The sequence below is a fragment of the Myotis davidii genome, unplaced genomic scaffold (genome assembly GCF_000327345.1).
Source record: "Myotis davidii unplaced genomic scaffold, ASM32734v1 scaffold855, whole genome shotgun sequence".
Lineage (NCBI taxonomy): Eukaryota > Metazoa > Chordata > Mammalia > Chiroptera > Vespertilionidae > Myotis > Myotis davidii.
In genome coordinates, this window is record NW_006286978.1 from 630199 (window position 1) to 658137 (window position 27939).

The 27939-nt window shown below is 41.4% G+C and overlaps 1 non-coding gene across 1 annotated transcript in view; it reads left to right on the forward strand.

The window, feature by feature from the left end:
- Positions 1-25977, forward strand: part of LOC102751871 — a 40795-nt gene extending 14818 nt beyond the window's left edge. Inside the window, exons 3-5 of the transcript XR_001513040.1 lie at positions 24142-24227; positions 24705-24807; positions 25876-25977. This is a non-coding gene — a transcript (uncharacterized LOC102751871). The remainder of the gene's footprint in view (positions 1-24141; positions 24228-24704; positions 24808-25875) is intronic.
- The last annotated feature ends 1962 nt before the right edge of the window (positions 25978-27939 follow it).

The following is a 27939-nucleotide window of genomic DNA, read 5'->3' on the forward strand; positions in this document are numbered from 1 at the left end:
CTCTTTCCCATTTGCTCATTCTTGTGACTCTGTCTACTCACTGTCACTACTTACTGTTATTTGCCTTGAAGGAAGGGGGCAATAATACAGAGGATTCTCCATAATTGTGTTAGTGTCTTTGCAATTTCTAAATCTCATACTATGGAGTAGATGCTGCCTCTGAGTGATGGTGACTAAGCAACTTGACAGTGAGCTGCTACAGGTTGGTCCAAGGTGAACGTTCAAGCAGATATATCCACAATCCCTATATTTTTAATTGTGGTAAAATACACACAACAGAAAATTTACTATCTCGACTATTTTCTTAAACCTCACCCGAGGATATTCTTCCCATTGATTTCTAGAGAGAGTGGAAGGGAGGAGGGGGGAAAGAGAGAGAGAGAGAGAGAGACAGACAGACAGACACTAATGTGACAGACACATGGATTGGTTGCCTCCTGCAAGTGCCCCAACCAGGGCTGGGAATCAAACCTGCAACTGGAAACTGAAGTACCTGCCCTTGACTGGGAATCAAACCCATGGCCCTTCAATCCTCAGGCTGATGCTCTAACTACCGAGCCTACCTGGCCAGAGCTCAGCTATTCGCCCCACCCCCCCACAGCTATTTTTAAGTGTACAGTTCAGTAGTGGTATGTATATTCACTTTGCTGTGCAATAGGTCTCCAGAATTTTTTCATGTTCCCAAACTGAAACTCTATACCCATTAAACACTAATTCTCCTATTTCCCCCTTCCTCCACCCCTGGCAACCACCATTCTACTTTAAGTCTGTGAATTTGACTACTTTAAATACCTAATATAAGTGGAATCATACAGTATTTGTCCTTTTGTGACTGGCACATTTCACTTAGCATAATGTCCTCAAGGTTCATCCATGTTGTAGCATTTGTCAGAATTTCCTTTCTTTTTAAGGCTGAATAATATTCCATTGTATGTATATACTGCATTTTGTTTCTCCATTTACTCTCAATGGACATTTGAGTTGCTTTAGCCTTTTGGCTATTATGGATAATGCTGCTCTTAGCACTTTTATAGTCTTTATCCCAAGATTTGTGTGTAATGTATTTTTGGCCTGTATTCAGGTGTGGGGTTTCTGAAATCTTTTGGGTCTGTATCCCAAGGTATGACTCTCAGGTATTTGGAATCTTTTTCTGGGTGTGAAGTTTTAAAACCCTATGATGGTCTGTGTTCCAAGGTTTGAGTCTGAGGTAATTAGCTCTGTATATTCAGTGTATGTGGTCACTGAAATCCTTCAGAGTCAGTGTTCCATGGGTTAGGTCTGATTTATTTAGGAGGTCTGGGTTCAGGGTCTGAAGACTTAGAACTTTTGGAGAGTAGGTCCAAATTTGGTTCTGAGGTATTTGGTATCTGAGATTAGAGTGGGAGGTCCTTGAACCCTCTGAGTAACTGTGCCCCAAAGTTTGAATTTGAGTATGTGGGGTTTGTGTTCAGGGTATGTGGTCTCTGAAATCTTTGAGGGTATGTGTTTCAAGGTATATGTCTGAGGTATATGGGAGTCTGTGTTTAGGGCCTCCTATCTCCAAACCCTTGAAACTGTGTCCTATTGGAGGGGTTCAGGTATTCAAACGTTTGTGTTCAGGGTCTCTGAATAATTAAGAGTTTGCGTCACAAGGTTTGAGTCTGAGGTATATGTAAGTCTCTGTTCAAGGTATGAGGTCTCAGAAATTTTACATGGTCTGTGTTCGAAGTGTGGGTCTGAGGCATTTGGGGTCTGCTCTCAGAAAGTGAGTTTCTGAACTCTTGGAGGCTCTCTTCCAAGGTTTGAATCTGATATGTTTGAGGTTTCTGTTCCAGGTGTGAAGTTACTGAACTGAATGAGGTTTCATGCCTCAAGGTTTGAGTCTAAGGTTTTGCTGGGGAGCTCTATATTTAGGGTGTGAAGTCTCTGAACTCTTTGAGGTTCTCTCCCAATGCTTAAATCTGTTATATTTGGGTCTTTTTCAGTGTGTAAGATTTCTAAATGCTTTGATGGTCTGTGTTCCAAGGTTTAACTCTGAGGTATTCAGATGTCTGTGTTCAGGGTGAGTTCCGCAAATTATTTGAGGATGTGAGCCCCAAAGTTTGTCTTAGTTAGCTGGGGGGCAGGGGGAGTCTTAATTCATGATGTACAGTAAGTGGATTCTTTGATGATTTGACCATAGTTGTCTGGTACCTGGCCTTGGGTGATTAAGGCAGAGGAATAGAGGTCTGGAGTGTGAGAGCCTGATAGAGGAAGTGGTTGGGGTGTGGGCTCTGAATTGGTGGGTTTGTGTTTGAAAAGCACTCTCTTGGTTGAGTTGCTTACTATTTCTAGGACTTGACTAATCCTAGGAGGGACAGTCCCTCCAGGAACAACAAGGCCCCAGCTGTCAAAGCATTAGAATAAAAAAGATAAAAGACAATCCAATGTCTCTGAAGTCATTGAGGGTATGTGTCACAATGTTTGAATCTGAAGTATTTGGAGTCTTGTTACTGGTGTGAGGTCTCTGAATGTATTGATGGTCTGTGTCCTGTGGTTTTAGTCCAAGGTATTTACAGTCTATGTTTAGGGTTTGAGATATCTGATCTCCTTGAAGATCTATGATCCAAAGTTTAGATGTGTGTTATTTGGGGAAGGGGGGACGGGAGCCATTGTTCAGGATGTGAGGTCTCTAACGTCTTTGAAGGTTGTGTCCCAAATATTGAGTTTGAGGTGTTTGGAGTTCCATGTTCTTGGTGTCAGGTTTATAAACTTTTTGTTGTTTTAAGTCTGAAATATTTCAGGTTCTTCATTCAGTGTGTAAAGTCTTTGAACTCTTTGAGGGTATATGTCCTCAAGAATGACTGTGATGTATTTGGGTTCTGAGTTCAGGGTTGGTAGTTTCTAAATGCCTTGGTGACTTTTGTTCCCAGGCTTGAGCTTGAGTTACCTGGGTGCGGTCTGTGTTCAGGGCATTAGGTCTCTGAGCTCATTGAGGGTCTGTGTGCCAAGATTTGAGTCTGAGGTATTTGTAGAATTTTTATTCAAGATGTGAAGTTTCTGAAATCTTGGAGAGTCTATGTTTCTGTTTATGTCTGAGGTAATTTGGGGCCTGTTTTTCAGTGTGTAAGGCTCTGAAAATTTCAGAGTCTATTCCAAGGTCCACTCTCGGGTATTTTGCTATCCATGTTCAAGGTATGAGGTCTCTAAACTCTTTGAGGGTTCATGTATCAAAATTTGGGACTGAAGTATTCATATTCCTCTGGTAAAGGTATGAATCCTTGAAATCCTCAAAGGTCTGCTTTTCAAGATTTGAGACTGAGGTGTTTGAGAGGTCTGTGGTCAAGGACTGAGATTTATGAAAATGTTTGAGGGTCTGTTTTCAAAGATTTGAATCTCAGGTTTTTGTGGTCTGTGTTCAGTGTGTGACGTCCCTAAACTTTTGAGGTCTGTATATCAAGTTTTAAGTCAAGTATTTAGTGTGCTCTAGTTAGGGTATGAGTTCTGTGATCTCATTGGAGTTCTATGCCCCAAGGTTTGAGTTTGAAGCAATTAGGGTCTCTGACCAGGGTATGAAGTCTCTGAACTTTTAGAGGATCTCTTCCCCAAGGATCGAGTCTGAGGTATTTGGCAAGCCCATATTCAGGGTATGTGATCTTTGAAATCAGGAGTCTGTGTTCTAGTGTCTGAATAGACAGTGTTTGGAGTCCAAAGTAAGAATGGACCTGAGGTCTCCTAACTCCTAACCTAGTGCTTAGTTCCTTCCATAAGACTCTAGAATTAGGAAATACCATCCCATCAAGAGCAATCAGTACCTCAGGTTGGAACAGAATTTGGTGTGCCAAGAATTCTCAATCACTTGGATGGGACAAGAGACATTCAGCTGTTGACTAAACTCTGCAGGTAATTTGCAGACTTCTATTTTTTTTGTATCCTCCTCTAAAAAATCAGTAACTAAGATGGACAAATAGGACTTCTCTCTAATCTTTACATTTATAATTGCTGGCAGTCATTACAGGACCACTGCCCAGCTGTATGGGTTCCCATTTTCTGGGCTTGCTTGATTTGTGATGTTGAGTAAGTCACCAAATTTACTTCCTTTGACCTTGACTTGTTATATCTAAAATGGGGATTTAATACCCTTCTCCCTATTTATACTTCAACAAATCATAGGTTATAAAGTGAATGTTCTGGGATAATACACCTTGACCCAAAGGTTAAAGATCAAGAGAAATGGAAGTTCCCACTGTAGCCCCAGTTCTGACATGGGTTATTCATCAACTACCAAGGTGTGGAATGGTTTTTCCCTCTATAGCCTCACAGAGGACCTATGTCTAATCTGTGAATTTGATGCAGAGCATTTACAACCTTATGCTGATCACAGTCTTGTATCTTTTTCCTTATTGGGTTATACTAATATAGTTGTATAGTCTGCTCTTCTCAAAGTAGTGCCTTCTACATTATCTCACACAATTCCTAAAATAACTCTTGTCACATAAGCAGGCCAGGTGCCCTCACTTCCATATCTCTCCTCAGCTTCTTCACCCCATTAGTACCAGCCCCCTTATGGAGCCTCACTGCAGCACCTCCTCCAGAAGGCTTCCCTGATTAGAGCCTGAGAGAGCACAGCACTCTGCACAGAGGAAGGGCCTAAGAAACGCTTGATGCTTGAATGAATGAATGAAGGAATTTGTGACTCTCCAGTCGTATCCGTTGGCAAAGAAAAAGAGAGTCTGACTTTTTTTGTTTTTCTGCTTTACCTAGGTACAAAAAGCTAAGGTTTAAAAAAATGTGAACATAGCTGACATTTGGTGAATGGGCATCTTAAAAATTCTTACCATAGGACTGCCTCACTATTATATCAGCATCATTTTTTTTAATAAAAAAAGAATGCACAGCTGCAAAATTTGAAATTTCTATTTAAAGTCTAGATGCTTTTAAGAAGCATACAATGCTTTCTTTAAATGTGCTGAGAGGAATGGAAGTTTGGAGACCCAGAGACCATCTTTCAGCTTTTCTCTGGAGAAACTGTGTGATATTGTCTGAGATTTTCTGTGTCCTCCCCCACCCCCAGGAGGTTAAAAACAATACCCTTTTGTATAGTGCCTATACCCATGAAATAAAGCATGGATTTTAGGAAACTTGGGAGTCAAAAGCAATTATTCAGATAATTCAAGCTAAGATCCATCCTGCCATAAAAGAGGAAAATAAAGTGTGCAATTGTATCTGATTGCCTGAAAATCTCAAATGAATTATTCTTTTACTTTTGCTACTAGAGAATCATAGCCCGGCCAGTGTAACTCAGTGGTTGAGCATCAACCCATGAACCAGCTGGTCATGGTTTGATTCCTGATCAGGGCACATGACTGGGATGTGGGCTCGATCCCCAGTAGGGGGCTTGTAGAAGGCAACCAATAAATGATTCTCTTTTATCATTGATGTTTCTATCTCTCCCTCTCCCTTACTCTCTGAAATCAATAAAAAATATTTTTAAAAAGAATATAAAATTTACCATGATATATAAATGATATATGTGTGATTAAAACAGTGGCTTGCTGGTCAATAAGCTTTCAAGGGAAGAAATACCAGACAATTCCTGATTGAGAATACTGGTTAGAGCCAGTGGTAATCTTAAAAACATTTTGATTGCTTTTTAGAGAGGGAGGAAGTGAGAGGCAGAAACACCGATGCAGCTGCCTCCTGCATGCCTCCTAGAGATCGAGTCCACAACGGGTCCTGACCTTGACCTGGAATCAAACTGGCAACCTTTCAGTGCACAGAACTACACCCAACCAACTGAGCCACACCAACCAGGGCAGGGTCAGTGGTAATTTAAACAACAAATTTATTAGACTACTTTTTAGAGCAGTTTTCTGCTCACAGCAAAATTGAGTGGAAGGTACCGATATTTCCCTTATATCCTCTGACTGCCCCCCCCCACACGCTCAGCCTCCCCCACTATCAACATCCTCCACCAGAATGATGCATTTGTTACAACTGAGCCTTTGTTAATTAACACATTATCACCCAAAGTCCACAGTTTATATCAGGGTTGACTCTTGGTGTTGCACATTCTATGTGTTTGGCCAAATATATAATGGCATGTATTCACCATTATAGTATAAAACAGGGTGGTTTTGGCAGTGGTAATTTTTACTTTGTCTTCTTAGGTGCAATGTTAGCTCATTTCCTGAAGGATTGATCTGAAAACCTCAAAGTTGATTATAGATGCTGTTAAAATCCCTAACAAGAGGCCCTGCTAATGCTACCTATCATCTTCATTGGCTATATGACTAGCCCTCTATGTAGGAGGCACCTGCACTGGTTCAAACGGTTCTTTTTTGAAATCGCCAGAGCAGGTTGGTCAGCATCATTCTTTCACCAAAGATCTGGAAGGGGCTGCCACATTTGGCCATGCAGGTTTTGAACCATGCGACACCAGGGGGCGCTACTCACACAGACTACAGTGTAATCGCACTCCTTGGAGTTGGGCAATGAGGAAATCCAGACTTTGGGAAGGACCTAAAAGAATCTATTTAGAAGTTTTTAGCTCTATGTTTAACCAGGCTGTGCTAAAATCAGATTCCTATAGTTAAGGTCATTTTTAGATTCCCTATGTCTAGAGAGTGTGAAAAGCAGTTTACAACAAATCATTTGCTTTAGGTAGGAGTTATTGATTATCTTTCTGTGGAAGTGCTTTCTTTATCAATAGTCTTTCTGACATAGAGGGGTGGAAAGACTCTGACACTTGATGTTTAAAACTTCAAATATTGTGGCCCCAGATGAAAGATGAATTTGAGTGGGGGCTGTTAGGCCCAAATCATACTTTCTTGAGTGGATGGCTGTCTATTCCTCCTTCCACAATTCTCCTATGGCAGTTGCCATAGGGTAAAAAGGACAAGACTTAAAAAAAAATCCTCACCAGAGAATATGTTTTTACTGATTTTAGGGATAGAGAAAAGGGGAGAGAGAGAGAGAGAGAGAGAGAGAGAGAGAGACCTTACCCACGAGAGAGAAACATTGAACCCGCAACCTAGGTATGTGCCCTGATCGGGAATTGAACCCACAACCTTTTGGTGTATGGTACCACTCAGCCAGTGCAAAAGGACAAGACTTTTGGTGGTCATTTAGAAATATGCATTAGGGTGTATGTTAATGTTTCATTTTCATGAGTCTTCTATCTCTCATTGCCGCCAGTGGCTGAGAGTTTATGACAATAAAATTATGTCACCAAATTGAAAGCCAATGATACTCATCATGTCATGAATTAAATTTCACTCATTTAACTGATTAGACAAAATGAAAATGTGAAAAAATGCTTTTAATGCCTCCCCTGTTGTTTATATCTACCAGTAAAGTTCTTCATTAAGCTTTCAGCAAAAAGCATTCCATAAACAGGCTTTTCCTTCACCCTGAAGATAAATGTCCTTTTCACTCCATTAATAAAGGATGGCTGCTGACTGATCAATCTTGTCTGCAAAATCTCCAGTTCTTAGATCATTGCCATAGCCTTTGCTGTATTGTTACACTAGCTAGATTAGGGCTACAGAGACCAAGAAAAGTGGTGGCTTTTATTTTTCTCCTTCAAGAAACCATCATAAAAGAATAATAGTCCCATGTAATTTGCAAAAAGTGACAACGGGTTTGATTTGTGTTACTTGAGGAACTAACAAGACTCTCAGAACACCTTGGTCATGAATTTTAGTAAATAAGTTTGATTTCCTAGCATTTCATTTTTGTGTGTGTATTTCAATTACTTTTTAATCTTCGCTAATTCCTGGACATATATTTTCCTCCTCATGCTTTCTCTGCTGTATTTGAAGTCTCCCCTGTCCTGAATGCTGGCTCTTCTCTTCTTCCTGTTCTACTCACCTTGCTAATTTCTAAGATTCCAGAGCTTCCAGTGTAAGGCGAGGGAGCCCTTGGGGGATCACTGAAGGGTCCCTCAGACCAATTAGCAAACAATGTCTTGTGGAGGGAGCCTGTGGACAGCCGTGCTGGATTCTCAGTCATCTTCTGCCTCCACAAAACCTCTTTCTGTATACAAAAAGGCTGCTAATTACAGTATCTAAATGACCATACAAGTTGCCATTTGTTTCCTTTTCTTAAAGACACATCCTGAAACACTTACGAAATCAAGTCAGGGAACATACATGCTTTTGTTTTTCCTTTTAAAAGTACTGCTTGTCCTCTGCCCACCTCCACCAACTCTCTCACATTCCCAACATCATCTAATCATCTTTAAAATATAAATGCCTACCTCTCCAAGGATCAAGAGGAGCCAAAGAAAAGCAAAACAGAATGGGAAGATGCCAGGAAAGTTGTTGACACCCTAAAGATGATTTTTTTTTCCTTTAGAAGAACTGACCTCCCAGAGAAAGCAAATGAAAGTACCTTCCTCATCTTTGTGCTGTGAAATTATTAAAGTGCACATTATGTGCCAATACCCCTTGTTTTGTGTTCATAACCTTAAGCCAAAATCAATCTGTTGTCTCAGGGAGTTAGCACATTTGTTAATGATGACTAACCCAAAGCCTGAATTGTTTAAGAGAAGCAGTTTTGGATATAAACAACATGGAGAATTACCTAGTGGCCATGGAACATTATTCCCCTGCTTGCAGAGGAATAACACTCTCCATCCTCTATTTTTGGGAGCTTCTTCTCTGCTGTCTGAAGTGAGGTTTGCATGGCTAGAGAGAAGAGAATCTTCAATCAATAGGGAGAAGATCCTAGAGTTTCATCAATGGATTCATTTAGCTAGTGAGCATTTATTACGCATTGATTTTGAGTCCAGACTGTTACATTTTTCTATTCATACAGTTATTGGGAATGTATGGCTTATGAGTATCCACTGAGGAATCATTTATGAAGAGTTCAAGACCACTGCCTTTCAAGAGCTTTTAGTCCTGTCACAGAGAAAACAAATCAACAGTCATGTGGGTGACACGGTGTGACTAAATAGAGTGCTATAGAGGTATAGAGAAAGAGTCCCAAAATGCAGGTAAGAAGGTGGCATCTCAGCAGAACCCAGAAAACCTGCATACAGCAGGTACAGATTAGCCTGGTGAAGAAAGAGGCCATGTCATTTCAGGCTGAGGGAATAGCAGTGGAAAGGCCTAGACTTGTATTATGAGTGTAGAGGGCACTGGGAGGCAGTGCAAAGGCATTGAAGAGCTGTTAAGAACAGTGGATCTCACCAGATTTGCATTTTAGAAAACTGTCTCTAGCTTCAATGTGGAAAGTTGACTATGGAAAGGCAAGCCTGGAAGCAGAGAAATGAAGTTAGTGGTCTTTATGCCCCCCTGTGAAGGATGGTGATTCCTTGCTAGAAAGTAATAGAGTCAAAGATGGAGAGAAATGAAAGCATTCAATATATTCTATGGGAGAAGTCAACGAGGTTGGCTGGATGGCCAGATGTGGAGGAGGGGCGGATGTGGGTAAGAAAGAAGTTAAATGCAGAGATTCTGCCCTCCAGGAGCCCACAGGATGCTTCAGAGACACAATCTGTAAAGGCAAACCTTGGAATTCCAGGCAGTTTAGTGTAGTGGAAAGAATCTGGGTTTTGAAATGAGCCAAAATTGCCTTGTATTCCTGTCATACCATTGATTAACCACATGATAGATCACTTGAACCCATTGCATCTCAGTCTTCTTATTACTTTACAGGTGGTTATGAGCTTTCATGTGTGAAAAGCATGTGGCACCTAAGAGATGTTCTATAAATACTAGTATTTCTATAAAATAATAATCATTGTGTTATAATTATTACTCTAATACTAAGAAAATAACACCAATCATTATTATATAAACCCACTAAAAATAAATATGGGTTAATATATATATATTTAGGGGGGTCAGATATATATATTAAAGAATATTTTTCTCTTAAAAGATTCTAAGGGATTGAAAACTCTTTCTATTGCACAACTAGGGAATCAAATAGAAATACATTATCCTGCTTCAGAATATCCCTGGGCAATGGGTTTCACAACTCCCTGTATCAACATTTTATCCTTATGATCAAGAAATTCTTCTGCATACCTGACTGCAATCCCTCTTGCTCTATTTGATTTGTTTGCTTTGTCCCAGTTCCCTTAGACTTCTTCTTGCTTTTCCAAGTGCAGTTACTCTTTTGTCAAAGAGTGGTTTATCAATATTGTCTCAGACCCTTTTGTGCTGGGACTAACTATATTGCTCTGATTTTTTTTAGCTCTGCCTAAAGAGCATTTTGACTTATTGCCTGGAATTGGAATTAGCTTCTCTATGTTCCTTGCTCATCAGTCTTCTATTTAGAGAAAATATTTACACATTTAAATTCTTTTTCAAATGTTCCCCTTTAAAAATATATTTTTTGTATTGATTTCAGAGAGGAAGGGAGAGAGAAATAAAAACATCAATGATGAGAGAATCATTGATCAGCTGCCTCCTACACGTCCCCTACTGGGGATCAAGCCCTCAACCTGGGCATGTGCCCTTGACTGGAATCGAACCAAGGACCCTTCAGTCCACAGGCTAACGCTCTATGCACTAAGCCAAACTGGCTAGGGCCAAATATTCCTTTTTCTAATGGAAGTGTCCTGGAATTAGTGATAGTGATTGTACAACATAGTGAATGTACTAAAAATACTGAATTGTATACTTTAAAATAGTGAATTTTATGTCATGTGAATTATTTCTCAATAAAATAAAAAAATGAAAAGCTTTGGTGGGAAAAAAAGCTCCCTTCTCCTTCTGATGTCTTTTTGGTGGCTTCACTTGAATTTCTCTCCTGGACCAATGTATATGGCCTGTGTTTCTGTGTAAAACATTGCTCAAGCCAGCATCCAGAGAAGCTGTTCTAGATCCTTGGAAATATTTCTCCTCACTTTATAGATGGGAACCTGAGGCAAAAAGAGGTGGCTGATTGGTCCAGAATCACCAAGCTGCCACGTGCTACACAGAATTGATGGGCCAGCATAAGCTGGCTGCTGCAGGCATCTTTAGAGTGTCTCCAATCTCCTTCTTCAGGGAGACCTGCAGCCAGCCCTTGCTCTCTTCTACTTTTCCCTCTTTTGATCAAATTTGCTTCTGAAAAGGCCTATTTTTGGCACATATTTCAGAGTGGGTGTTACAGCTCTCTGGGAGATTTTCATTTGAATCCTTATTTGTATTTAGGAACTGAAAGGGGTTGTGGTGGTAAAGTAGGCACTAATCAGCTGGTGAGGCAGTTCAGGGAGGGAGTGATCTGGGTCCTCCTCAGAGCTCCTCCAGGGCTGTTACATCAATGCCATCTATTCTGTCTCTACCTAAAGCCAACAGTACATCTGAATAATGAGTCAGTTCTACCTGTCAGCTATCAGTGAGGCTCCACTGCTCAGTGTGTACAATACCCACAATGTATGAGGCCATATGGCCTCTGATGTGGTCCTGCCCACAGATTGCTGGCAGACCTTGGGTGGATTATTCTGAACCTCAGTATCCTCATCTGCAGTCTGGTCACAGTGACCCATATTTTATTGGGTTAAATGTAAGCAAGCATGGAGTTTTCATTCCAGCATAGTGCCCAGATCGCAGAGCTTTGCAAACTCCGTTTTCTCTCGGGTTTTAAGTCAAACACTCTGAGCATGGCCCATGTTTTCATTGAAGTTCCTGTCTTTAGTCCTAGTCTTTAAGGCATTTAAAAAGGAAGAAAGAGAGGAGAGAGGGATAGAAAGAAAGAAGAAAGTAAGAGAGAAAGAAAGAAAGAAAGAAAGAAAGAAAGAAAGAAAGAAAGAAAGAGAGAGAAAGCTTGGGATAGGTGTGATTTGTAATGAGTGAATGTGCCACAAGAAATCTTGAATGTGATGCCTGTAGTGGGTTGAATTGTGCTCCCCCCCGCCCAAATGATATATTCACCTTTAAACCTCAATACTTGTTAATGCAGCCTTGTAGGGAGCAGCTATAGGATCAAGCCTTGGACTGACCTGTGGCAGGGCCACAAACAAGTCCCAGCTTGGAGGGCAGAGCCCTTCTAGCATAATTAAGCTTAACCTTATAGCCCTCCCTTGTTCCTTCCTAGGTAGCTAATGGGCTGTGGGAGGTGCAGCAAGTGCTGCCAAAAAAAGGTGAAATTCACAAGAACATTGTAAACATGTCGACCACTTCCCTTGTTTTGATCTGGCTTGCAGGTTGGGTCTTTCAGTGTCCTCATCCAGGCATGGGAGACCCACTGAGCCTCAGCTGTATTCTCTTGTCTGTCTTCTTTAATCCTTCACTGCCCCTCCTCAGGCTCACCCTGGCCATGCTGGACATGGTTCACAACCTTATATGGACATAGGGTCTTTGTAGAGGTTATTAAGTTAAGATGAGATCATCCTGGATTTAGGGCCCTAAATCCAATTATTTATCCTATATAATAAAAGCCTAATATGCTAAGTGTCTGACCAATTGTTCAACCTTTCAACCAGTTGCTATGACGCATACTGACTGCCAGGGGGCAGACGCTCAGACTGGTAGGTTAGCTTGCTGTTGGCTTCCAGCTGATGGGGACTTAGAGAGATGGGCCGGACCCACCAGGGATCCCTCCCTCGATCCCTCCCCAGCCCCAATCATGCACCAGTGAGGTCCTTTGGTCTGGCCTGAGCCCTTTTGCAATCCAGGACCCTTCAGGGAAGGTCGGAGAGCTGATTTTGGCCCAATCCCTATGGGCCAGGCCGAGGGACCTCACTGTGCACCTGGCCTCTAGCCCATTGGCTCCCCACTTCAAGTCTGGCTCCCCACGGGGCCTCTAGCCCATTGCAGAGGTCATAGGTCTGGCCTTACAGAAACTTTTTGACTGGATTAGCTAAATGATGAGACGTGCAGGACCTACTGTCTGTGGCCCTGACATCTGGTGCCCGCACCAGCCCATCTGCTGACTACTGATTGCCAGTGGAGGCAGCGAATTTTCCCACTACCACTCTCAGCTGGGAAACTGGCCGTGGCTTCCCTTCTTCTGGGCAGACAGTGGGCAACCTCTGGGAAGGGAAGGAGGTGAAGGAGCAGTTCAGGTGGGAAGAAGGAGGTTCCTGTTGCCACAGGACTCCACCTGGGCGGGAGGGCCTGAGCAGGAGCCTGACATTGAGCAGGGTCCTGCCCTAGGTTAACTAGATTCCAGGCTAAGTAAATCCTGTTTGCTAAATAATTGCATTTTGCAGCTAAATGCCCACAAGTCGTCAGTTACCACCAAACATAGGGTAAAGTGAAATGAAAGAAGCGAGACAGATATAGAGAGAAAGTGACATAATATTGGGAGAAGAGAGGAGGGAGCTTGATCCCGGTGCATCACCCAAGAACCACCCTGTCGCAATCCTGGACCCCTCAAGGGATGTTGGAGAGCTGGTTTCGGCCCGATCCCTGCAGGCCAGGCCGAGGGACCCCACCAGTGCACGAATCCATGCACTGGGCCTCTAGAGTTCTTATAAGAGAAAGGAGAGGGTGGTTTGAGACACAGAGACAGAGGAGAAAGCCTTGTGAACATGCAGGCAGAGATTGGAGTTACGTTGCTGCAAACCAAGGAATGTCTGGGGCCAACTGAAGCTGGAAGAGGCAAAGAAGGATTTCCCCCTAATTTATTTATTTTTATTGATTTCAGAGAGGAAGGGAGAGGGAGAGAGAGCGAAACATCAATGATGAGAGAGAATTATTGATCAGTAGTCTCCTGCACACCCCACACTGGGGATCAAGCCTGCAACCCATGCATGTGTCCTGACCAGGAATTGAACCTTGACCTCCTGGTTCATAGCTCAATGCTCAAACACTGAGCCACGCTGGCCGGGTGGAGTCTCCTCTAATTTAGAGAGAGCATGACCCTGATGACACCTTGATTTCAGACTTCTGGCCTCCAGAACTGTGAGAGAATATATTTCTGTTGTTTTAAGCTGCTTTAATTTGTTATGGTAGCTACAGGAAACTAATACACTGCCTAAAGAAAGGACAATTATTTATGCACTGACATGTCCAGAGAAACTAGCATGCATGTTGCTAGGAAGTCTTGCAGCAGCCATTTTGTTTCTCTCCCCAGCTCTGGGCAGAGCTGGTACCTGCACAGTAATGGTCCCACCCATACCCAGACTGCACATGATGGAGTTACCAAATGTGATGTGTTACATGGGGGGCATCTATGCACCTCTTCACATGGAGGCAGAATAATTACATGGCTCTATAAATACTTTCTCAGGAAGATCTGGCCCCAACCCCCCTGATGGGCCCTGCTCTGTGTGTGACAGGGTGCAGCGCCGCAACCCCCTGAGCGGCCGGCTCTGTATGTGACAGGGGTGGTGCCACAACCCCCTGATCTGCCCTGCTTTGTGCATGACAGGGGGTGGCACCGTAACCTCCCCATCAGCCCTGCCTTGAGTGTGACAGGGGGCGGTGCCCCAACCCCCCAATCGGCCCTACCCTGAGCGTTACTGGGGGTGGCATTGCAACCTCCCGATCCGCCCTGCCCTGTGCATGACAGGGGGAGGCGCCCCTACTCCCCAATCGGCCCTGCTCTGAGCCTGACTAGGGGCTGTGGGGCAGGCACCTAGGGATTGGGCCTGCCTTCTGCCACCCGGAAGTGGGCCTAAGCCAGCAGGTCGTTATCTCCCAAGGGGTCCCAGACTGTGACAGGGCACAAGTGGGGCTGAGGGACACCTCCCGCTGCCAGTGCACAAATATTTGTGCACTGGGCCTCTAGTTATACACTGCTAAGTGTGAAATCAGATTTTAAACTAGGTCTGTTTGACTTAAACTCCATTGATATTGACTACTAGACTATGCTACCTTTGATAAAAATGATGATGATTATGATAACAATAACAGTAATAATTATAGCTGACATTTATTGAGCTTTTATACTATTCCAGGTTTAGTCTAAATATTTTACATTAATTGATTCATTTAATCTTCACAAAACCCTATGAGGTGGGTACTACTGTTATCCACATTCAATAAATATTCATTTCTGTTAATATTCATAAACTGAGGAACAGAGAATTTATTTTTAAGAATTTTCAATTAAGATATAATTCATGTCTCATAAAATTTACCCTTTTAAAATATAAAATTTAGTAATTTTTAGTATATCCACTATGTTGCACAACTATCACCACGATGTAATTCCAGCTCATTTTCATTATCCCCCAAAGAAAGCCTTATGCATTACCAGTCACTCTCCATTCCTCCTTCCCCCCAGCCCTTGGCAACCATTAATCTACTTTCTGTCTCTATGGATTTTCCCATTCTGGACATTTCATACAAATGGAATAATACAATATGTGGCCTTTTGTGTCTGGCTTCTTTCACGTGGAATAGAGAAAAACAGCTACCATTTGTTGGTTGCCATGACTACCATGTCCTACTGCACTGCTATCAGGAGCTCTATGTGCATTATCTCTAATCCTCCCAATGACCTTGTGGCAGAGAACTATTATCTTCTTTTTAATGAGGAGACTGAGTCACAGAGCTGTTCAGTACCTTGCATAAAGTACGACAGCTCATAAATGGCAGAGTTAAAATGCAGATCCAGGTCTATCTGTGTCCAAATCCCACACCCTTTGTGCTCCATCCCTCTTCTTTAGGATAACAAGTATGTAGGTTAGTAACGTGATGGTCTTGAAGCCAGGGCAAAGAAGTCAAGACAACCTGATGGTGGGAAATACAGCCCCAAGCTCTCCTGATCTTGGTGCCTGGTCGTGGGGTGGAGTTAGGGGGCACTCTCTTCCCCAGCCTGGGCTCTAGACCTCAGCAAACTTGTCTGCTGAGGTCCTGCTTGATCTCCTTTCTTTGAAGCTCCCTTAATACCCTAGTACACTCTGATTTTACTCAGTTTGGACATTTAAGTTGAAGAACTTGGAGGAATTTCTTTATTTCTTCATCTGGCTCTGGGTTACACATGAAATCATGATGAAGCAAGTCAAGACTTCTGTAAAGGAAAGAACAAAGTCAGTGGAAAAATTTCAAGCATTCTCCACAATCTGCAGCTTGGGCAAATTTCCTTCTGGGACTCATTGAATGGACACCAGCTTCCCTACTGTAGATGGGCACTAGCTCATATATGCTTCTACAAGAGGAGGTTTTGGAGTTGCCCAATGGTTTGTTGCACAGAGACCCATTTATGCTGTTGATCTACACTGACACTTTCTCCCAACATAAAGCTCTTTAAGGTGTGGCCTAGTGGGATCTGCAATTATACACTTAGAAAAGAGACGATCACGCCTAATTGATAAAACAGATTTGCATCATTCAGGCGTGATAATTATTCTTTGATGGCTTTGGAGGATTTCATATAAAAGAGAAAATCATATCTCAAAGAGCAGACCCCTAGAATGTTAGAGCTGAAAGTGACCCTCAAGATTAAGTATTCAGCCCTGTTCTTAGTGACAAATAAATTTACCAAGTCCAAGAAAGAAGTGTGAACAGGGCATGTGGTATCAGTGGATGCCAAGGGGACACCCTACAGTGGTCATAGTGCTCTGGCTGCTTTACCCCGTGAAGCCTTGGCCCAGTGATACCTGAATTTCAGTGACACACAAACATGCAGGTGGAGCTCAGTATATCATTGATTCTTTGGCTCTTGATGCTGCCACATCATTCGTTCTTTTTTATGAAAATTTGTCCTCTGTAGGGTGGGCTCTGGTCACCAACTGGAAAACTGATGATGACAATTATGACATCATTTCAGAAAACCCAGAGAGTGGTGAAAATGACTTGTGCTCTAGTGATTTATGAGGACTCTTTGGGGTACCAGATGCCCCAAGCTGTCACCTCAAAATCACTCATCTAATGTGCCCCCTTCTCCCGCTAAAGAACCAACAGGGCAGTCTTATAAGGGAAGAGGAGACAGTGCAGGTTCATGGGACAGAACCAATATACCCAACACTACAATTAGCTGTCCTCATTGGCCAGCCCCAAGAGCTCTTATTTAGATACTGTACAAAAGCAGATGTTTGTATAATACTTGTAGACAATGAAAAATTAAGCACTGTTTTCCATGCTCTGTATAAGAAGGCACAGAAATGGATACTACTTTCCTAAAAATAGTGCCTTCAAGAAAAGTTTGTTTTAATTATTTGGAAAATGCAGGTCTAACCAGGTCATTTCTTCAGATTGCTGGACTGACTTGCTGTTAATGCAGCTAGAGGCCTTTAAGAGTCACTGTTAAGTTCTCAGAGGAAATGAGAAGCTGGCAGGAAAGAGGGGGTCTGGAGGAGAACCTTTGTCTTTTGATGTTGAGGACAAGGTGTCTCAGGCTCCCCTTATTAACTTTTTTCCCCCTTATTAACTTTTATCTTGAGGTAATTTTAGACTTATAAAGGGCTGTGAAAATAGTACAGAGAATTCCTTTACCCAGCTTCCCCTTACGTTAATATCTTATATAACCACAGAATATTTATCAAAAGTAAGGCATTAACCTTGATACAATACTATGAACCAAACTACAAAATTCATTCAGATTTCATCAGTTTTTCCACTGAAGTCTTTTCTGTTCCAGGATTCCACATTGCATTTGTCACCGTAGTCATGTCATATCTCCTTACTCTCCTCCTGTCTATGCCAGTTCCTCAGTCTTTCTTTGTCTTTCATGACCTTAATATTTTTGAAGAGTAGTGATCAGGTATTTTGTATAATGTACCCCAATTTAGGTCTGTCTGATGTTTTCTCATGCTTAGAATAAAACACAAGTTTTTAATGATCAGATAGAAAGAGAATGACGTTAAGAAGCCCTTTTGAGTCTAACATTAAGAAAGAAAGTTACTTTTTTTCTGGCCTCCTGGGTCCTCCCTCAATGCTCTCTGTCCATTTCCAGTTCTCTTCTCTTCTCTCTACCTTCAGTGGCCAAGACTTTATAGGCACTTGCTTTGTGTCCAACCTGATAGTGGAGACATTGTGCTCTGCAGAAGAAAGGTGCCTTTTTTCTTTTCATTTTTTAAAACAAGTGTCCTCAAACTCTGGGAAGAAATTCCAGTCCCCTACATTGAAACTATAAGGAAGCAACACAGTACTTCTTTTGAAACAGTTTAAGCAGAGGGACAGTCCCTCTTTCAGATGAGAGTCAGGGTTATATTACCTATTGTGTGAAAAACAATGATGTCCAATTAGCAAAATATTAAACTTGCCATGTTGGTACTGAATTCCTGAAGTTGTTTCCCCAACTAGGCAATATGATGTTTCATCTCAGAGGCCCTGCTATTTCTTACTTTGGATGGAGGGAGAAACAGCAAATCTTAGTTTTCTGGAGTTTCCAGAAACATGAGAACTATTATGAAATCATCAACATTGCATCTCAGAACAAGATCCTTTCAATTTATGCCAACGGCTAAGACTTTTTATCTTTTTCTGATAAAGCTAGAAGATGTTGTTCACAGTCCTAACATTTTACAGATGAGATTACTGAAGCCAGAGAGGGAAAAACAACCAATTACTCAATCAGTGAAATCTCCATTTTGTACTGGCTGGTATAAGGCAAATAGGTTTATAGGGCATGGTCCCTAGGCTTCAAAAGCTTAACGATATAGCATGGGAGATAAAAAGAAGATTGTGGAAGATCAAAAAGGCCAGGCAGAAAAGGTTGGATGACTTGGGGCACATGAATGGCATGAGGTGGTTACTACTGATGTAAGAAGTAAGTGGGAGAGACTTTTTAGGGTAAATATATCCCCGAATGTCCCTTAAATTTTAATTGAAAAAGTAATGAATATTTTTAAGTGCTTACTATTTGCTAGCCATTGCTTTATGTGTATTAGTTCACAAAATCTCTTTTCTATAGAGGAGGAAACAGGCTTAAAACATAAGTAACTTCTCCAAAACACAGCAAAGTAGTTTCCCAATTAGGCCTGTCTGATTTCAGAGCCATTATCTGTCTCAACACCCTACATACAGCTGCATTATTTATTCTATGTTAGAGCTGAGGAACCTTTGGATTCTAGTACAATCTCTTGTTTTAATGAAGAGCCAGCCAAAGCCCAAAAGGGAGAGAGTGGTGCACCTAATTCCTGATTGTTTGGCTCTTCTGCAAAATCTTGGTGCCTCTGACACCAGGTGTCCTGGTGCAGGATATAGGGTATTTGATCCTGAACACTCTGTGACTTGGGGGAACAAACCCTCACTAGAAGAGTTCAAGCTTTAGCCCAGCTGGCATGTCTCAGTGGTTGAGTGGCGACCTATGAACCAGGAGGTCACGGTTCCAATTCCTGGCAAGGGCACATGCCCCGTTTGCGGGCTTGATCCCAAGTGTGGGATGTGCAGGAGGCAGCCAATCAATTATTCTCTCTAATCCTTAATGTTTCTATCTCTTTGAAAATTAAAAAACAAAAGAGCTCAGGCTTTAGACTTTGCTGACTAAACCCAGGGTCTCCACATTCTTTGGAGACTCCTCCCCCTCCAGTTGTGACTAGATATTTGGTTCAGGAAGAGGCCAAAAGGGGGGCTTTCCAGGTAGGAACCCAGACCTGCATGCAGGAGCTCATGCAACTACAGCTGGGAAGTCAGTGGTAGAAAGGTGGACATAGATGCCATCCCATCTTTGTATTTTTATTTATTTTAAAAATATATTTTATTGATTTTTTAAAGAGAGGAGAGGGATAGAGAGCCAGAAACATTGATGAGAGAGAAACATCGATCAGCTGCCTCCTGCACGCCCCACACTGGGGATCAAGCACACAACCTGGGCATATGCCCTGACCAAGAATTGGACCATGGCCCCCTGGTTCATAGGTCAATGCTCAACCACTGAGCCACACCGGCCAGGCCCATCTTTGTATTTTGATTCCCGTAATTATGAAGTCTTTTCTGTTTGGACAAGTGTCTTTTATAACATGGCCACTGTGTGTCCTTGGGGAAATTACTTACTCTTTCTGAACATCAGCATTTTCATTTGTAAAGTGAGAATAGTAATCGTTTTTGCCTTTTTAGGGTTATGAGTGTGACAGTGAAATAGCTTTGGTTAAGTTCACAGAGTAAACTCTCAATGACTGCTAGCTCTTTGAAATACATTGGCAGGATAAGCAGCGGGTGGTAAAGTGGCAAGATCACTTCATTTGGGATCAGACAATACATTGATGGTGCACTCAGGATCTAACTTGGGTGTGGTCTTGGACAAAGAAAAATAGGTTCTGGCTGTAGTTTTTCACTTGCAAACAAAGGAGTTCATTCTAAATGGAGAAAATGGTAATCATTAAGAAGACACATGGTGTGCAAAATTATGAGGAAGAAGCAGATAAAAAAGGGAGGGGAGAAGGAATTGTTCAGAAATCTACTTTATTTTTTTTGCGCCTCAAATACTAGTATCTGCCAAAAACCTTTGTTTTCATGGAGAACACAAGCCCAATAAAAATATAACTACCAAGTACAGGTAGTTTTAGAAAAATTTAACCATAATAATAATGATAATATTTATGAGAACACATCATTTATTGAGTGTATGTATAACCAAGAACTGAGTTGAATATTTACAAAGGGTGTTCTTTTTCCCTAAGAGTCCTAAAAGATAAGATTACTAAACACAATTTACAGGTGAGGAAATTGAATTTCATATATGTTGAGCTAATATTCTTGGTCCCACAGAGAGGAAGCAGTGGAGATGGGATTCTAACTCGTCTTTCCAGGGCTTCAAATGGCTTGCTCTTTGCTCTATGCCTAGATGTTTCTCATTTTCACTAAGTGCTTGCCTTCCTAGTAGGTCTGTTAAAGAGGCTGCATTTATTTTCAGAAGCTGTAGCCAGACCATAAAGCCTTCCTTTTGTTCCCTTTTTAGGCCTGGTTTTCAGAAATACACAAAGAAATCAGCTCTACTCCCACTCAGCCTCAGCCTGTTTAGGGTCCAGTGGTATTTTACCTTTGCATTCCCTACCTTATGGACCAGATGTGATTCTAAATATCATCTGAACAGTTTACAACATGAAAGTTCATATTCAAACACACTTTTGCCACAGTTGTATATATTTGAAATACTTATGCTTTGGGATTTGATGGCAGATTCAAACAGAGATATTCTAGAAATGGCTTTAGTACTCATAACACCATTGAGATCCTAACTGACTACTTTAAAAATGACCAAACCCTAAGCTGGCCTTGATATGCAGCTTGGCCCCTCTGGCATGCACCCAGTCCCAGCAGAGGCAGCCACAAAGTGTTGATCTCTTTGTACCTCCAAACAGGTAGCCCAGGTCTGATCACAAGCAGTGTCTGACATTGACCTGCACTGGAGTCCTTCCTAAGAGGCCCCAGGACTAAAACACTCAATGGTGGGCTTCAGACCAGATTAGAGCACGACCCAATTAGCTCCACAAGTGGTACAACCAAAGGGAGATCTCTGTTGGCCCCAGAATGAATTCTGCTTCATAGGGTCAGCCCCTACACAGAAGCCCATATGCTGTGGTCAGGGTCAATCCTCATTGTCAGCCAGCCTGAGGTTCAACCCCACCCACAGATGAGACTCATCAAGACTCATCAAGATTCATTTACAGCTCTGGCTGGTTGCTCAGTGGTTAGAGCGCTGGCCCAAGGACTGAAGGGTTGCGGGTTGGATTCTGGTCAAGGGCATGTCCTTTGGTTGTAGGCTCCATCCCTGGCCCTGGTAGGGGTGTGTGTGGGAAGCAACCAGTCGATGTGTCTCTCTCACATCAATGTTTCTGTCTGTTTCCCTCTCTCTTCTACTCTCCCTAAAAAAATAATGGAAAAATGTCCTCGGTGAGGATCAACAGGAGGCCTCACATAACCCACACAAGGTACATTCCTGGAGCACCTAGCTCAGGTCATCAAGGAGACTGCACCACTGAGCCCCACAGGATACCTACCTACTATATAAGGTCACTCTATCAAGACTGGGAGACATAGCAGATATACCTAATGCAGAGAAGCGAATACAGAGAGGCAGCCAAAATGGGGAGACAGGGAAACATGCCCCAAACAAAAGAACAGGAGAAAACCCCAGAAAAAGAATGAAATGAAATGGAAGCAAGCAATTATTACTCTGCCTTTAAAAGAAGGAAATCTTACCATTTGTGACAGAGGTTAATTATATTAAGTGAAATAAGTCAGTCAGAGAAAGACAAATAGCATATGATTTCACTTACATGTAGAATCTAAATAATAAAATAAACAAAAAAGTGAAACAAAGTCATAGATACAGAGGTGGGAGTGATGGTTATCAGAGGGTATGGGGGGTGGGGGACTGGGTGAAAAAAGGTGAAGGGATTGAGACGTACAGATTGGTAGTTACAAAAATAGTCATGGGGATGTAAAATACAGCATAGGAATAGTATTCAAATCATTAGTATTGTAATAACTATGTAGGTGCCAGGTGTGTACTGGAAATATTGGAATATTTTGCAAAGTATATGATTATCTAACCACTATGTTGTATACCTGAAACTAATACAAAACAATATTGAATGTAAAATGTAATTGAAAAAAATGTGCCAAAGTTTACTTATATAACAAGTCCGTAACCATGAGCTGCTTTGTAAGATGTATCTACATCTTTTTTTTTTTTTTTCACGTGCAAGGCAGTTTCCTTAACATAAAGCTCTAGAAGTAGAACTGCTCAGTCACAGGATGTGTGCGAGTTTTAAGGCTTATGTGTTTGGATTTATCAATTCTTTTTACCTTTCTGGATACCTGTTATGCTTTAAATAGCTTTGCAATTCTTCAGACCCTAAAAAAAAAGCTTTCACGCATCTTTGGGGAGACTACAGGCTCTCTTAAGGCCACTGAGGCGTCTGTACTGTGAGGAAGATTTGGAGGGGCAATAAGCAGGTGAAATACAGCGTTGAGAACGTTCCTAGACAAAGACTGAAGGTTTTTGGGGGGTGGAGAAAGGAAGGAAAATTCCTTCTGGGACTGGGAAGCAACTTTCCACTCCCAGTGGGGTGGAGCTTGCAATCCAGGGAGGGCTGGAACCACGGGCCATGTGACACACATCACTGTGCAGTAGTGTTGGTGTTACCACGCATACCGCTGCGGCTTGCGACTGGCTGGCGGAGTTGACGCAGGAGAGGTTGTGTTTAGGTGGCATTGGGAGGTACTTACCATTTTCATTCTCTTTCTGATTCTCCACTGAGGCTCTCTGCTGTCTGGTGACAAGTGTAAGTGTGAATTGGTGTGAATGAGTACGTGTGAGGAGAGAGTTATCGGGCTTCAGGCGGGTCTGGTCAGCATGTTTCGTAGCCTCAGAGAAAGAAAGTCTTGTAGGTTGTGGTCTTTCTCCTTCCAAGTATCTCGGCCACCATGGGCCTTGTGGCTGGACCAGGTCAAGGGAGGATAGTGGGCTGTGGAGAGTATTAGGGGCTTTATTTGAAGTGTCTGAGTCCTGGAGGCCCCAGGAACCCCAGACAGGACAAACTCAAAAGTTGTCCATGGAGCTCGTGGGGGGTGGGGGTGGGGGATGGGGATACTAGTCCACGCAGGTCAGTGCGCGGCACGAGACGCAGTGCGCATGCCCAGTGCTGGGCTTTATGAGTCATCGGTCTGGCGGTTGTGCAAGGTTCCGTGTGCAGAGCTCTGCGGTTTGCGTCTTACGGTCGAGTTTCTTTCTCTTGCACTGAGATTCAACTGATAGGTCCAGAGGTCAGTCCTCCCAGGAGTGTAAGTGTGAGGAGAGAGCCAGTCGGCCTCATGCTTTGGGGTGTCTCGCTCTGTGGCATCTGAGGAAGAAAGTCCTCGAGGTCGTCCTCCTTCTCTTTACAGGCATCAAGGCGGCCATGGCCGTTGTTACTGCGGGGCTAGGACAAGGACGAATGGTGGGCGGTGACGGGCAGGGGGTCTAAAGGAGATGGGGCGAGTCTTGGGGGTGGTGTTGGAGGTACCTGACTCTTGGAGGCACCTGAAACTGCCGACAGAGCACAGAATTGGTGGTTGTCAGTGGAGAGCTGGACATGCTTATATATTACAAAATCTGTTTATACTGGAGAGTCTACTTGTGAAACTAAATCTCTTTAGTAAAGTCGTACTTTTTAAAAAGTATTGAAGGGTCCCCTCTCTCCCTAATAGGCGGTGAGAGAAATTGCATTGAATATTACATGATTAGAAAACAGCAGTTATTATTATTATTATTACTATTTTTACGGAAGTTATTATTCAAGATTTATTTTGGGAATCTAACCAAATGTAAAAAAGAATTTATAATCACCAGTTGGTCAGGGAAACAGTCCAGTATAATTATTGTTTTTCACTACATCTTAACTTGATGATTTTTTATTTTCAGTGTGAACCATGAATGCAAGACTGAGATCAAGATCTAGAGGAAGACCAGATGGTCAAGAGTCTTTAGATGAAGTTAAACCTGTGGTTGTGAGTGCTCTAACATTTACCTCCATTCAGAAAAATTAATTTTTCTGGAAAAAATTGAAAAAGTTGTTGAACCAATACATATTTGTTGTATAAAGGACCTCATTGCTAAAATAGGTGAAAACTGAACGTTATGAATGAGACATTGAGCAAGGAGACTTATATTCTGGTGTTGCCTGCATATGTATATTGACATGAGCCTGGGAATCATCCCTATAGCGTCCCTATTGTGTGTATTAATAAATAGCACCAGAAAATATTAAAATGGTTTTTAGAATTCTTGTTTCTTGCAGCTAAGCCCTTCCTTAGAGTATTTTTTATATAGGAAGAGTAACTTTATTAAGAGTGCTTACAGAGAAGAGTACAAGAAAAACCTCTTTAGATTTGTGATTAGTTATGCAACATAGTATATATACTTGTGCCTTCTATTGTTATAATAGTGAAAAGAATACTTTTCATTTGTATGTACTCTCCCACAAGGCCCAGCAACCAAGTGACAAAAAATCTGAGGAGGAACCACCAGTTGGGAGTCCTTCTAAGGAACCTGGACAAAAGAGAGAAGAGGGAGCATCTGCGATTGAAGGTGAAAAGGGGATAAAGGAACATTTTGTGTTTAATTTATGATGTTTACTAGTAACAGGAATAAATAAAGGGTCACCTGAAAAGTGGCTGGAAACCTATCTGGTAAGGAAAGGTATAGTTTGCAACTGTAGTCCCTTTCTCTGATAATTTTCCCTCCAATAAGTTTACCCATCCCATATTTTAAATTATTTGCTACACCTGGTAAATACAATCCTTGCCAAGGGTCTATATCAGCAAATCAATGGTTGCTTCCTATACTCACACTGGCAGGTGGCGGGGATTGAACCTGCAACCCAGGTACATGCCCTTCATGGGGAATCGAACCCAAGACCCTCCAGTAGAGCAGGTTGATGCTCTAACCATTGAGCATGCTGACCAAGGCATATATTCATTATTTATTTATTTATTTTTATTAATCCTCACCCGAGGATATTTTTCCATTGATTTTTAGGGAGCGTAGGAGAGAGAGTGAAAGACAGAGAGAAACATCCATGTGAGAGAAACACATCGATTGGTTGCCTCCTGTATGAGCCCTGACCAGGAATGGGGTGGGGGAGGAGCCTGCAACTGAGGTACTTGCCCTTGACCAGAATAGAACCTTGGACCCCTTATTCCTCAGGCTGAAGTTCTATCCACTAAGCCAAACCGGCTAAGACTTTTTTTTCACTCATTTGTTGGGACTTGCTTGGTGGCAGGTGAGGTACTAGGTGCTGAGGATATAAATAGAAATGAGAGAATGATTTCTGTCTTGAGCTCACAGTCTTGTCAGAGAAATTTGTGTAAACAAATAGCTAATGATATAGGTGCAATAATACAAGAGTATATAGTTTACAAAGGTGACAACTAAGTTATTTTAAAACAGTTTTAGAAAAAGAAACACTTCATGGAGGAGGTAATATGAGAAATAAAACTTTATTTTCTACCAGAAAACCCTTTAATGCTCATTGCTTTCTTATGTATCACATTTATTGCAATACTAACCTACAGAGATTTATTTAATAGCATTAATGTGTGGTTTACTACTTATATTAATAACTCTCTTTACTTATATACAAACCTGAATTGGAAGGTGAAAGCCAGAAAATGGCTCTGGGAAGACCTCGTGATGAGCCTGCAGATGGCAGTGAGGCAGACGAGAAGAATCCAGCTATTCTGGCTCCTGCTAAAACTCCAAAAGGTACGTTATTCCATTAAGAATGCAAGTCATGGGGTTGCTCTATTCTACAATATTATTATACTTTTGTAACACAACACACATACAAAGATTTCTCGAAAGGTTGTTCATGCACCAAATACTTGATTCAAAGACTGCGTCAGGAAAAACAGTGAATTAAGTTATCCATGTTGTTAAATTATAAAACATGAAAGTATTATTACTTTGGAGAAGAAGTCCTTTAAAATGCAAGACAAGTGATCAAATATTTTTTAGAGTATATAAATTATTTAACATGCCTTAGTACTATTTGGAGATCTAAACAACACAATAGTATTATTATTTTTTTATTTGCCAGATCTGTTTCTCAAAAATCACTTTATTTTACAGACACCAAAAAATAATATGGATCTGTATGTTTTGACTTTTCTAGGTTGGTTTGTTGTTGTATTTTTAATTGTGAGCCAGGATGAGAAATGGTACTATTTTCTTTCACATTTGAATGGCATCTATGATGACATTAAAACTAGTGTGACCATGTAATTTTTATCATTCAAACCAGGTTACTCTTGAGAGTTAAACGGGAGTGCTATGACTACTTACATCAGGACAACAGGTGCAAGTGAAATAAATGGCCACCTTACTATAAATAGGCCATATAAAGATTGATCTAGATCAGTGATGGCGAACCTATGACACGCGTGTCAGAGGTGACATGCGAACTCTTTTTTTGGTTGATTTTTCTTTGTTAAATGACATTTAAATACATAAAATAAATAACAAAAATATAAATCTTTGTTTTACTATGGTTGCAAATATAAAAAAATTTTTATATATGACACGGCACCAGAGTTAAGTTAGGGTTTTTCAAAATGCTGACACGCCGAGCTCAAAAGGTTCGCCATCACTGATCTAGATCAATGAAATATGTTTGCACAAAAGAGACAAATCAAATGCAATGATGTTCTTTGTGGTCTCTTTAATTAAATAGTATGACATCATTATTTTAACTAATGTATATAATTAGAAGAATATTTCAAGTCAATGCATTTGAATAATACTGTTTGCTTGTTTGTTTTGCTTCTTGGAGTTTTTGTTTGGTTGATTTTATTTTAACTAAAATCATTGGCAGTTTTTGCTCTTGATTCAAAAAGTTATCTTTAAAAAGGCACATAGGATTTGATTTTCTGGGCTTGAGAAATCTGTTTCTTTCTTTTTTTTTTAATTTTTTTTTAATATATTTTATTGATTTTTTACAGAGAGGAAGGGAGAGAGATAGAGAGTTAGAAACATCGATGAGAGAGAAACATCGACCAGCTGCCTCCTGCACACTCCCCACTGGGGATGTGCCCGCAACCCAGGCACATGCCCTTGACCGGAATCGAACCCGGGACCCTTCAGTCCGCAGGCCGACGCTCTATCCACTGAGCCAAACCGGTTTCGGCGAGAAATCTGTTTCTTTATACCACCAAAAAGTGAAGCATTTAAAAAAATTGTGCTTATATGCCTGAAAGTGTACATTAGCATAGAAGTCTGTGCAGTGGTTAGGGTTCTGATTTTAGTTTTATCTTACAAAACCAAAATTGTAATATTCTTTGTATACCTTTATTATCATGTAAGTAAAAGTCTGCTAAGTAATCTACACAACTGTTATATTTTTATTTTAGGTGATGGACCGTGAGCCATTAAAAAAGAAGACAAGCCGAAGCTACACATGCTGCTGTTATATTGATAACATGGCTTGTTAAATTCTCTCAATAAAGCTTTACATTTGTCATGCACATCTTTTGTTAAATCTATTTCTAGGAACTTGATACTATTGTAAATGGTATCTTAAAAAACTTCATGTTCTATTTAGAGCTGGTTTATAAAAGTGTTGCATGACTAACTTTATAACTGGCAGTTTGTACTTCTTAATCTCTTCACATTTTTCACCCATCTCCCCACCACCTCTTCTTTTCTATTCTTCAGTTTGGATAA